This window comes from Thalassophryne amazonica, chromosome 14 (genome assembly GCF_902500255.1).
Source record: "Thalassophryne amazonica chromosome 14, fThaAma1.1, whole genome shotgun sequence".
In the NCBI taxonomy this organism is placed as follows: Eukaryota; Metazoa; Chordata; class Actinopteri; order Batrachoidiformes; family Batrachoididae; genus Thalassophryne; species Thalassophryne amazonica.
This window is the reverse complement of record NC_047116.1, coordinates 59,549,343-59,562,791: the sequence shown is the minus strand read 5'-3', so window position 1 is coordinate 59,562,791 and position 13,449 is coordinate 59,549,343. Positions and strand designations below refer to the sequence as shown.

Sequence of the window (13,449 nt, the reverse complement as noted above, 5' to 3'; positions counted from 1 at the left end):
ATTTTTACGTCAGACATGCTTGAACCCTCGTGCGCATGCGTGAGTTTTTCCACGCCTGTCGGTGACGTCATTCGCCTGTGAGCACTCCTTGTGGGAGGAGTCGTCCAGCCCCTTGTCGGAATTCCTTTGTCTGAGAAGTTGCTGAGAGACTGGCGCTTTGTTTGATCAAACTTTTTTCTAAACCTGTGAGACACATCGAAGTGGACAAGGTTTGAAAAATTAAGCTGGTTTTCGGTGAAAATTTTAATGGCTGATGAGAGATTTTGAGGTGATACTGTCGCTTTAAGGACTTCCCACGGTGCGAGACGTCGCGCAGCGCTCTCAGGCGCCGTCGTCAGCCTGTTTCAAGCTGAAAACCTCCACATTTCAGGCTCTATTGATCCAGGACGTCGTGAGAGAACAGAGAAGTTTCAGAAGAAGTCGGTTTCAGCATTTTATCTGGATATTCCACTGTTAAAGGAGATTTTTTTAATGAAAGACGTGCGGACGGATTGCAGCGTCGACTCGCAGCCGCTGCGATGCTCCGCCACAGGAAAAACACCTCTGTTGGAAGCCTTAAGGACAAGTTGGAACATGTCCAGCTGTTAAACAATTTCTCATATACTCACTCCACTGAAAGCCATCAAAAGCCGCCTGGATTTTACAAATGGTTATCAACACGGAAGTGTTTTTCCTGTGCTGCCGCACCGCGCCAGCTGCGTCCCGACGCGCGGACCCGTCCGCACGTCTTTCATTAAAAAAATCTCCTTTAACAGTGGAATATCCAGATAAAATGCTGAAACTTCTCTGTTCTCTCACGACGTCCTGGATCAATAGAGCCTGAAATGTGGAGGTTTTCAGCTTGAAACAGGCTGACGACGGCGCCTGGGAGCGCTGCGCGACGTCTCGCACCATGGGAAGTCCTTAAAGCGACAGTATCACCTCAAAATCTCTCATCAGCCGTTAAAATTTTCACCAAAAACCAGCTTAATTTTTCGAACCGTGTCCACTTCTATGTGCCTCACAGGTTTAGAAAAACCAAAGCGCCAGTCTCTCAGCAACTTCTCAGACAAAGGAATTCCGACGAGGGGCTGGACGACTCCTCCCACAAGGAGTGCTCACAGGCGAATGACGTCACCGACAGGCGTGGAAAACTCACGCATGCGCACGAGGGTTCAAGCATGTCTGACGTAAAAACATATGAATGAAATCCATATAGTTTTTGAAAAAAATAAAAAGGACCTATACTTCATTGACAGACCTCGTATTTCACTGAGCTGTAACTGTTGGGGAGTAGTTGGAAATATATTATATTTTTGCGACAAACGTGAATTAGCAGGTTTATCAGTTGGAATCTCACTGAAATGGTACAGACAACACGTTAATGCACGTTGCCCCAATGCGGTCAAAAATGTTGCATGGACTGGCGGCAAATATACGGCCAGTATTTGCAAGTAGTCCACATACAGAGTGAACGAGTGCAGCTTGAATGCCGTGCAGCACGCTTGTGAATGTGGAGCACCACTCATGCGTATGAAATGATGACAGGTCTGTGACCAAAGTGCTCAGGATGGCTGTGGACTGCCGTTACGCTGTGATGTGACAAGAGAGTGTGCAAATTCCCCAAAATGTAGCCACAAGGCACAGCCCTGTAAATAATAATAATAAAGTAAATAATAATAATAAATAATAATTGGAAAAAAGCAGGAAGATGCTTGTGGACAGCTCACTCACTAAGTTGCAGAATGATATACACGAGACAGTAATAGTACTGTATTCTCTTCCCAGGAATAGCTAGGATCCTTTGCTGGCCAGGCTTCGAGATCCGCTCGAAATGCTCCTCAAGCCGTATGCAAGCTCCAGGATTCTCTGGAAGCACTCCTCAATGTGCAAGGGCACTGGGATCCTCTCTAAAAGCTCCTTGATGCATTGGAACAACCATCCTCTCAGCAAACTGCCAAAAATAATACAATAAAGCATTAAAATTCCTTCCATTTTGTCTTCATCCAGCCTGCTGACTGTGTGTGCATGGGGGTCATAGGCATGCACACACAACTTTTTTGAAATGTGTTGCAGGCATCCATTTCAAAATGAGCAAATATTTGCACAAAAACAACAAAGTTTATCACTTTGAACATTAAATATCTTGTCTTTGTGGTGTATTCAGTTGAATATAGGTTGAAGAGGATTTTCAAATCATTGTGTTCTGTTTTTATTTACATTTTACACAGCGTCCCAACTTCATTGAAATTGGGGTTGCTGCAAAATTTTTCGCTTGTTCAAAATTCTATTGACACGAGAGCGACACCCTGCAGTAGAACAGAATGCAACCCCCCGAGAAAGTCGTGTGAAATTTTGCAAAATCTTTTGCAGATGCCATTTGCAAGTTGTTGCAGCACAATGAGATACTCACCTAAAGGGCTCAGATCAGGCTCACATAAAAAGATTCACAAGCACAGAAGGATCAAGCTAAAAGAAATCAGAGACTGTAAGGTGGTGGCAGGAGAGAGTGTCATTAGACAGCATAGGATGGTTGTTTGTATGATGACTTTAGAGGTAAAGAAGAAGAAGAGAGTGAGAGCTCAACAAAGGATCAGCTGGTGGAAGCTGAAGGAGGAAGACTGTTGTGTGAAATTTAGTGAGCAGGTGAGAGAAGCACTGGTTGGAGGGGAAGCAGTTTTGGACAACTGGAAAAGTACTGCAGATGTGGTGAGGGAGACAGCTAGGACAGTACTGGGTGTGACATCTGGACAGTGGAAGGAAGACAAGGAGACTTGGTGGTGGATTGAAGAGGTCCAGGAAAGCATAAGGAGAAAGAGGTTGGCGAAAAAGTTTTGGAATAGTCGGAGAGATGAAGAAAGTAGACAGGAGTACAAGGAGATGCGGTGTAAGGCGAAAAGAGAAGTGGTAAAAGTGAAGGAAAAGGCATATTGCGAGCTGTACAAGAAGGTGAATAGTAAGGAAGGAGAAACGGACTTGTACTGATTGGCCAGACAAAGGGACAGAGCTGGAAAGGATGTGCAGCAGGTTAGGGTGGTAAAAGATGCACATGGTAATGTACTGACAAGTGAGGAGTGTGTTTTGAGAAGGTGGAGGGAATACAACCCCTGGCAAAAATTATGGAATCACCGGCCTCGGAGGATGTTCATTCTGTTGTTTAATTTTGTAGAAAAAAAGCAGATCACAGACATGACACAAAACTAAAGTCATTTCAAATGGCAACTTTCTGGCTTTAAGAAACACTATAAGAAATCAAGAAAAAAAGATTGTGGCAGTCAGTAACGGTTACTTTTTTAGACCAAGCAGAGGAAAAAAATGTGGACTCACTCAATTCTGAGGAATAAATTATGGAATCACCCTGTAAATTTCCATCCCCAAAACTAACACCTGCATCAAATCACATCTGCTCGTTGACATTGACCCTATGTCATGAAATTGACCCTATGTGTCTTTTTGCAAGGAATGTTTTCACAGTTTTTGCTCTATGGCAAGATGTATTATCTTCTTGAAAAATGATTTCATCATCCTTAAATATCAGAAAAGTGTCCAAAATATCAACGTAAACTTGTGCATTTATTGATGATGTAATGACAGCCATCTCCCCAGTGCCTTTACGTGACATGCAGCCCCATATCGTCAATGACTGTGGAAATTTACATGTTCTCTTCATGCAGTCATCTTTATAAATCTCATTGGAACGGCACCAAACAAAAGTTCCAGCATCATCACCTTGCCCAATGCAGATTCGAGATTCATCACTGAATATGACTTTCATCCAGTCATCCACAGTCCACGATTGCTTTTCTTTAGCCCATTGTAACCTTGTTTTTTTCTGTTTAGGTGTTAATGATGGCTTTCGTTTAGCTTTTCTGTATGTAAATCCCAGCTGACTGTGAACAACCAGCATCTTTTGCAACATCGCGTGATGATTTACCCTCTTTTAAGAGTTTGATAATCCTCTCCTTTGTTTCAACTGACATCTCTCGTGTTGGAGCCATGATTCATGTCAGTCCACTTGGTGCAACAGCTCTCCAAGGTGTGATCACTCCTTTTTAGATGCAGACTAACAAGCAGATGTGATTTGATGCAGGTGTTAGTTTTGGGGATGAAAATTTACAGGGTGATTCCATAATTTATTCCTCAGAATTGAGTGAGTCCATATTTTTTTCCTCTGCTTGGTATAAAAAAGTAACCGTTACTGACTGCCACAATCTTTTTTTCTTGATTTCTTATAGTGTTTCTTAAAGCCAGAAAGTTGCCATTTGAAATGACTTTAGTTTTGTGTCATGTCTGTGATCTGCTTTTTTTCTACAAAATTAAACAACTGAATGAACATCCTCCGAGGCCGGTGATTCCATAATTTTTGCCAGGGGTTGTATTTTGAAGAGCTGATGAATAAAGAAAATGAGCGAGAGCAAAGGCTGGATGATGTGGTGAGAGTAAATCAGGAAGTACAAGAGATTAGTAAGGAAGAAGTGAGGGCTGCTATGAAGACGATGAAGAGTGGAAAGGCAGTTGGTCCAGATGACATTCCAGTGGAGGCATGGAAATGTCTAGGAGAGATGGCAGTCGAGTTTCTAACCAGATTGTTTAATAAAATCTTGGAAAGTGAGAGGAGGCCAGAGGAGTGGAGACGAAGTGTGCTGGTTCCTATTTTCAAGAACAAGGGTGATGTGCAGAGCTGCAGAAACTACAGAGGCATAAAGTTGATCAGCCACAGCATGAAGTTATGGGAAAGAGTAGTAGAAGCTAGGCTTAGAAAACAGGTGAAGATCTGTGAACAGCAATATGGTTTCATGCCGAGAAAGAGCACTACAGATGCAATGTTTGGTCTGAGAATACTGTTGGAGAAGTACAGAGAAGGCCAGAAAGAGTTACATTGTGTGTTTGTGGACTTAGAAAAAGCTTATGATAGGGTGCCAAGAGAAGAGCTGTGGTATTGTATGAGGAAGTCTGGAGTGGCAGAGAAGTATGTTAGGGTAGTGCAGGACATGTACAAGAATAGTGTGACAGCGGTGAGATGCGCAGTCGGAACGACAGACTCATTCAAGGTGGAGGTGGGATTACACCAAGGATCAGCTCTGAGTCCTTTCTTGTTTGCAGTGGTGATGGGCAGGTTGACGGATGAGATCAGACAGGAGTTTGCATATGACATTGTGATCTGTAGTGAGAGTAGAGAGCAAGTTGAGTCTAGTCTGGAGAGGTGGAGATATGCTTTGGAGAGAAGGGGAATGAAAGTCAGTAGAAGCAAGACTGGGTACATGTGTGTGAATGGGAGGGAGCCCAGTGGAATAGTGCAGTTACAAGGAGTAGAAGTGGTGAAAGTAGATGAGTTTAAATATTTGGGGTCAACTGTTCAAAGTAATGGAGAGTGTGGTAGAGAGGAGAAGAAAAGAGTGCAGGCAGGGTGGAGTGGGTGGAGAAAAGTGGCAGGAGTGATTTGTGACCGAAGAATATCAGCAAGAGTGAAGGGGAAAGTTTACAAGACAGTAGTGAGACCAGCTATGTTGTATGGCTTAGAGACGGTGGCACTAACAAAAAGACAGGAGGCAGAGCTGGAGGTGGTAGAGCTGAAGATGTTGAGATTCTCTTTGGGAGTGACAAGAATGGACAAGATTAGGAATGAACATATCAGAGGGACAGCTCAGCTGGGACGGTTTGGAGACAAAGTCAGAGAGGCGAGATTGAGATGGTTTGGACGTGTGCAGAGGAGGGACCCGGGGTATATAGGGAGAAGGATGTTGAGGATGGAGCCACCAGGCAGGAGGAGAAGAAGGGGGCCAAAAAGGAGGTTTATGGATGTGCTGAGGGAGGACATGCAAGTGGTTGGTGTGACAGAGGAAGATACAGAGGACTTGGTGAGATGGAAACGATTGATCTGCTGTTGCGACCCCTAATGGGAACAGCCGAAAGACAAAGAAGAAGAAGAAGCACAGAAGGATCAAAAATGAGTTTTCAGGATCTCATGATTGTCTATACATAACGGTCTTTTGGTCCAGATGCAGAGATCTTGTCTGGATCTGGGCAAAAATGCATTTAAGGAGACTAGAATTTGGTTTGAGGCTTAATTTAAATTAAAGTGGACTGTAGTACCTTGCCAAAGATATAATAACCCTTCTAGTATTTGTTTATTAGTTTTTCACATTTAAAATTATAATCTGCCAGAATCCTTTGCACATTACTGTATGTTTTACAAACAACATGTTGTGTGGGCCGCCAGAAGAGGAGGTACTGCTGGCCCACCACCAGAGGGCGCCCTGCCTGAAGTGCGGGCTTCAGGCACTAGAGGGCGCTGCCACCTCACAGGAACAGCCGAGGTGACAGCTGTCACTCATCAACTGTGACAGCTGTCACCGATCATCTGCACTTCATCCCGGATAAAAGCAGGATGACACCTCCACCACGTCGCCGAGATATCGTTCTTCTAAGGAGGTAATATTCTCTGCCGTACTAAAGGAATTATAACTTACGTGTGCTCTGTTAGCAGCCGTTGTCCTGTGGTGCCTTGTCAGCTGATTGGGGGTTTGCGAGAGTGCCGACATCTTCGCCTCTCACTCTTTCCAGATAAGTGCTTAAACAGGAGCTGCACGAGTGTGTGATTTGAGGTGGAGGTGGAATTCCCACCGTTGTTGTTACTGGTTGTACACACACCCACACTTGACTGTCTTTGCTCTTCGCCAGCAGTACCAGATCCGACACGCGGAGACGGTGGCCACCTGAGGGACTCGGGACCTGGCGGCTCCAGTATCCTTCGGGTTCGGTGGCGGAGGAAATCGTGTGGTTCCGGTTCTTCTCTAGACGGACGTCTCCTATCGTCGAGCCTGCCCACACGACACCTTTATCCATTGACTTTGTATCATTCTATAATCTGCTGTGTATGGTTGTGGCATTCACAACAGTAAAGTGTTCAAATTTGACTCCTTCTATTGTCCGTTCATTTTCGCCCCCTGTTGTGGGTCCGTGTCACTACACTTTCACAACAGGATATCTCGGCCAGCGTCATGGACTCCGAGGGGCGTCACCCAGCAATTGAACGGCCAATGGGAGAGCAGGGTGCACAGGCGTCTGCAGGAGGCGTGATTGGTGAGTTGCAGCACATCCTCGGTTGGATCAGATGACCGAGCAAAACATCCTCCTGAACCGCAGGGTGGAGGCTCTCTCCGCACAGGTGGCAGCGAGCGCTCAGGGCGCTGCTGCAGCTCCTCCTCCTGCCGACCCTGTGCAGGATATAAATGTTCCAGTGGTCGTTCAACAACCCCTCCCACCATCCCCTGAAGCATACATAAGCCCCCCAGAGCCGTACGGAGGTTGTGTGGAGACGTGCGCGGACTTTCTCATGCAGTGTTCACTCGTCTTTGCACAACGTCCCGTCATGTACGCGTCTGATGCTAGTAAAGTAGCTTATGTGATTAATTTGCTTCGAGGAGAGGCACGCGCTTGGGCTACGGCGCGTTGGGAGCAAAATTCACGGCTCCTTCATACGTACACTGGGTTTGTGAGGGAGTTCAAAACCGTGTTTGATCACCCTAACAGGGGAGAGACCGCTTCAGCTGTGCTGCTGTCAATGAGACAGGGACGCTGGAGCGCAGCCGCTTATGCAGTCGACTTCCGCATTGCGGCTGCGAGGTCCGGATGGAATAACGCTGCGCTCCGCGCCGCCTTCGTAAACGGACTGTCGTCGGTCCTGAAGGAGCACCTGGTGGCCAAGGATGAACCACGGGAATTAGATGGGCTTATCGGCCTTGTTATACGGTTAGACAATCGGTTGGAGGAACGCCGTCGGGAACGAGACGAAGGGCGTGGCCGGGCACGCACCGTCCCTCTTCCTTCCGGGTCCGAAAAAGGTCCGCCCTTCCCACGCTCCATGGCCTCTACGCCCCGTGTTACTACAGCTCCCCCTGCTGGCGAAGCTATGGACACGAGCAGTGCCACATTCAGACCACCGAATAGACAGAGGAGGCTTCCCCGCGGGGTGTGTTTTGTTTGCGGCTCAATTGAGCACCAATTGAGAGACTGCCCCGAACAGTTAAACACCAACGCCCGCCCCTAGAAACTGGGCTTAGGGTGGGCCAAGAAATTCACGTGGGACACACACATATTTCCACACGGCTCCCAGTTACAATCCTTAGCGGGGATTTAACCCTTCAGGCCCCAGCACTGGTAGACACAGGGTCAGAAGGGAATCTGCTGGATAGCAGATGAGCCAGGGAGGTAGGGCTCCCTCTGGTGGCGCTGCCTTCGCCATTGCAGGTGCGAGCACTAGATGGCACCCTACTCCCTTTAATCACACACAGGACACTACCAGTAACTCTGGTGGTGTCAGGGAATCATCGGGAGGAAATAGAGTTTTTTTGTGACTCCCTCTACCTCCCGTGTGATTCTGGGGTTCCCATGGATGTTAAAACACAATCCCGGATTGATTGGCCGTCCGGGGTGGTGGTACAGTGGAGCGAGACCTGCCATCGGGTGTGTTTAGGATCCTCGGTCCCTCCCGGTTCCCAGGCTAAGGAGCAGGTCAAAGTCCCTCCCAATCTGTCAGCGGTGCCGGTTGAGTACCACGATCTTGCTGATGTTTTCAGCAAGGATCGGGCACTCACCCTTCCCCCGCACCGTCCGTACGATTGCGCCATCGATTTGATTCCAGGCGTGGAGTTCCCGTCCAGCAGGCTGTACAACCTCTCACGACCTGAGCGCGAATCGATGGAGACCTACATCCGGGACTCCTTAGCTGCCGGGCTGATCCGGAACTCCACCTCCCCGATGGGAGCAGGTTTCTTTTTTGTGGGCAAGAAAGATGGCGGTCTTCGTCCATGCATTGATTATCGGGGGCTGAACGAGATCACGGTTCGCAACCGATACCCGTTGCCTTTGTTGGATTCAGTGTTCACCCCCCTGCATGGAGTCAAAATATTCACGAAACTGGCTCTTAGGAACGCATATCACCTAGTTCGGGTCCCGAAGGGAGACGAGTGGAAGACGGCATTCAACACCCTGTTAGGTCATTTTGAGTACCTGGTCATGCCGTTCAGCCTCACTAACGCCCCCGCGACGTTCCAAACTTTGGTAAATGACGTCTTGCGGGACTTCCTGCACCGATTCGTCTTCGTATATCTGGACGATATACTCATTTTTTCTCCGGACCCTGAGACTCATGTACGGCATGTACGTCAGGTCCTGCAGCGGTTGTTGGAGAACCGGCTATTTGTGAAGGGCGAGAAGTGTGAGTTCCACTGCACCTATTTGTCCTTCCTGGGGTTCATAATCTCCTCCAACTCCGTCGCCCCAGATCCGGCCAAGGTCACGGCGGTGAGAGACTGGCCCCAACCTACGAGCCGTAGGAAGCTGCAACAGTTCCTCGGCTTCGCAAATTTTTACAGGAGGTTCATTAAGGGGTACAGTCAGGTAGTTACCCCCTGACAGCCCTGACCTCTCCAAAAGTCCCCTTCACCTGGTCGGATCGGTGCGATGCCGCGTTCAAGGAGTTGAAACAGCGCTTCTCGACTGCACCCGTCTTGGTGCAGCCTGATCCCAGTCGCCAGTTTGTGGTTGAAGTGGACGCCTCTGATTCAGGGATAGGAGCCGTGCTATCCCAGAGCGGAGAGACCGATAAGGTTCTTCACCCGTGTGCCTATTTCTCCCGCAGGTTGACCCCTGCAGAACAGAACTATGACGTGGGCAATCGAGAACTCCTAGCGGTGAAAGAGGCTCTTGAGGAGTGGAGACACCTGTTGGAGGGAGCGTCAGTGCCATTCACGGTTTTTACTGACCACCGGAACCTGGAGTATATCAGGACCGCCAGGCGGGTGAACCCCAGGCAAGCCCGCTGGTCACTGTTCTTCGGTCGTTTTGACTTCCGAATCACCTACCGCCCCGGGACCAAGAACCAGAGGTCGGATGCCTTGTCCCGGGTGCATGAACATGAAGTCAAAACCGAGCTGTCGGATCCACCGGAATCCATTGTACCGGAGTCCACTATCGTGGCCACCCTTACCTGGGACGTGGAGAAGACCGTCCGGGAGGCCCTGGCACGAAGCCCGGATCCCGGAACAGGGCCAAAGAACAGACTTTACGTCCCACCAGAAGCCAGGGCTGCCGTCCTGGACTTCTGTCACGGGTCCAAGCTCTCCTGCCACCCAGGGGTGCGTAGGACCGTGGCAGTGGTCCGGCAGCACTTCTGGTGGGCGTCCCTGGAGGCTGACATCCGGGCTTACATCCAGGCCTGCACCACCTGCGCCAGGGGCAAGGTGGACCACCAAAAGGCACAGGGACTCCTTCAACCACTTCCTGTGCCTCGTCGCCCCTGGTCCCACATCAGTCTGGATTTCGTCACGGGCCTCCCGCCGTCCCAGGGGCACACCACCATCCTCACGATAGTGGACCGGTTCTCCAAGGCGGCCCACTTCATGGCCCACCATGTCGTACGTCTGCATGGGATACCAACAGACATCGTCTCAGATCGTGGTTCCCAGTTTTCCTCGCAGGTTTGGAGAAGTTTCTGCCGGGAGCTGGGGGCCACCATGAGCCTCTTGTCTGGGTATCACCCTCAGACCAACGGACTGGCTGAACGGGCTAACCAAGAGCTGGAGCAGGCCCTGCGATGTACCACATCTGCACACCCGACGGCTTGGAGTGAACACCTGGCCTGGATCGAGTATGCGCATAACAGCCAAGTGTCCTCTGCCACCGGCCTCTCCCCGTTCGAGGTGTGTCTGGGGTATCAGCCCCCTTTGTTTCCTGTGGTGGAGGGAGAGGTCGGTGTACCCTCGGTCCAGGCCCACCTGTGGAGATGCCGTCGGGTGTGGCGCACCGCCCGTTCGGCCTTGTTGAGGGCCCGGACGAGGGCAAAGACCCATGCAGACCGTCAATGATCCCCGGCCCCCGCATATCGGCCCGGGCAGGAGTTGTGGCTATCCACAAGGGACATTCCCCTCCAGGTGGATTCCCCTAAACTGAAGGACCGGTACATAGGGCCCTTCAAGATCCTCAAGGTCCTCAGTCCCGCCGCAGTGAGGCTCCAACTTCCGACCTCACTGCGGATCCATCCAGTATTTCACGTATCCAGATTGAAACCACATCACACCTCACCCCTCTGTACACCCGGACCGACGCCGCCTCCTGCCCGTATCATCGACGGGGAGCCAGCTTGGACAGTGCGCCGGCTCCTGGACGTCCGTCGAATGGGCCGGGGTTTCCAGTATTTGGTGGACTGGGAGGGGTATGGACCCGAAGAACGCTCCTGGGTGAAGAGGAGCTTCATCCTGGACCCGGCCCTCCTGGCCGATTTCTACCATCGCCACCCGGACAAGCCTGGTCGGGCGCCAGGGGGCGCCCGTTGAGGGGGGGATCCTGTTGTGTGGGCCGCCAGAAGAGGAGGTACTGCTGGCCCACCACCAGAGGGCGCCCTGCCTGAAGTGCTGGCTTCAGGCACTAGAGGGCGCTGCCGCCTCACAGGAACAGCCGAGGTGACAGCTGTCACTCATCAACTGTGACAGCTGTCACCGATCATCTGCACTTCATCCCGGATAAAAGCAGGATGACACCTCCACCACGTCGCCGAGATATCGTTCTTCTAAGGAGGTAATATTCTCTGCCGTACTAAAGGAATTATAACTTACGTGTGCTCTGTTAGCAGCCGTTGTCCTGTGGTGCCTTGTCAGCTGATTGGGGGTTTGCGAGAGTGCCGACGTCTTCGCCTCTCACTCTTTCCAGATAAGTGCTTAAACAGGAGCTGCACAAGTGTGTGATTTGAGGTGGAGGTGGAATTCCCACCGTTGTTGTTACTGGGTGTACACACACCCACACTTGACTGTCTTTGCTCTTCACCAGCAGTACCAGATCCGACACGCGGAGACGGTGGCCACCTGAGGGACTCGGGACCTGGCGGCTCCAATATCCTTCGGGTTCGGTGGCGGAGGAAATCGTGTGGTTCCGGTTCTTCTCTAGACGGACGTCTCCTATCGTCCAGCCTGCCCACACAACACCTTTAGCCATTGACTTTGTATCATTCTATAATCTGCTGTGTATGGTTGTGGCATTCACAACAGTAAAGTGTTCAAATTTGACTCCTTCTATTGTCCGTTCATTTGCGCCCCCTGTTGTGGGTCTGTGTCACTACACTTTCACAACACAACAGCCACCTCAAGCTCACAGAAAACACACTTCCGTGCATTGCTGACTTGTTGCAGGTTGTTTGGTAAATTTAAATTGTTTTTCAGTTGCAACTATATGCCGGTGTACTGATTTAAATATGCAGATGACTAAATAGAATTTGTCACATGAGAGCCACATGGACAATGTTACAGATGGAAGTGTCACTTCTTCTCGCTCACGTCCATCTCTTTTGCTTGTGGCAAACTGGCATTATGCATGTGCATATATTAGTGTGTGTGTGTGTGTGTGTGTGGGTTTAATGGCTGTTTAAATGGATGTGGAAGTCGCATCATCCCTCTCATCTCTGAGAAAACACACACTCACGAAGTGCAGCCATGTGTATAGGGAATCATTAGCAAAACTGATGCCGGTTTCACGATCATGAATCACAGTGGCATCATATCGACAAACCAGAGCAGCACGGAATCCAAAATGTGTGTGAATAAGGATTGCTTGTATCTTGAGCTGGCAACGAGCCCAGTTCTCCTGCCTCCTTTCTCATTTTACTCTCGGTCAACACTCCCCAGTAAAGACTTAATTTGCCCTCTCCCTGTCAAGATTCCTCCTCTCCCTGTCCTCTCCTGTCCTGCCCACCATCAGTGTCTACTCATTTGAAGGAGCACACAGTGACAAACAGATTCCGATTCCGTTCTCTGCCTCTCCTTGTGCAGCCAGCAGGCCTCATGAGTGGAAATACAGTATCACAATGTTTTCACACTTTTTACAGTTTCTCCAGCAGCAGAAAAAACAATTATTTCCAAAGTTATGATTGACATCATGGTCTGCTAAAGTCCATACTGAACCACTGTCACTACACAGTTATTTCTCCAACAGATCTTGATGCTTCATCACTGAATTTATCAAAAACTAATGAGTGAGACAGGCCAATGTTGGAAGTTGACACTCAGTAGTGCTGATATCGTATAGAATTAGTCTCTTCTCACATTCCCATTTCTCTAATGAAGGAGGTAGAAAATGACAGATTTCTTACCACAAGTGGGACAAACACTCCTCTGACAAACAGCACACTGCTTCTCGATGAAGTTGGCCATTGTGTGAGGGTATTTTCTACCCAGTGTTGTTGACGTGAGCATACAGCAATAAAAACAATTTAGTCTGGCTTATGGTTTGTTCTGGTTGCTGTAGCAAATGGAAAAAAGTTTAATATTCACTTTAGACATCAAGTACCATTGTGGTCTCCAGATGCTGTTGTCACAGGTATACAGTACTTCATATGTACAACATACGTACCCCCCGGGCAGAAGATGAGGTGATTTGATTATTGGGGATGCACATCAGTTTGCATTGTAGTACAGACTG

The 13,449-nt window shown here is 49.2% G+C and overlaps 1 protein-coding gene across 2 annotated transcripts in view; it reads left to right on the top strand.

Annotated features, from left to right (window-relative positions):
- Window positions 1-13,449, top strand: part of LOC117524798 (partitioning defective 3 homolog B-like) — an 830,560-nt gene that overhangs the window by 465,363 nt on the left and 351,748 nt on the right. The gene's annotated exons all lie outside the window — the stretch shown is intronic.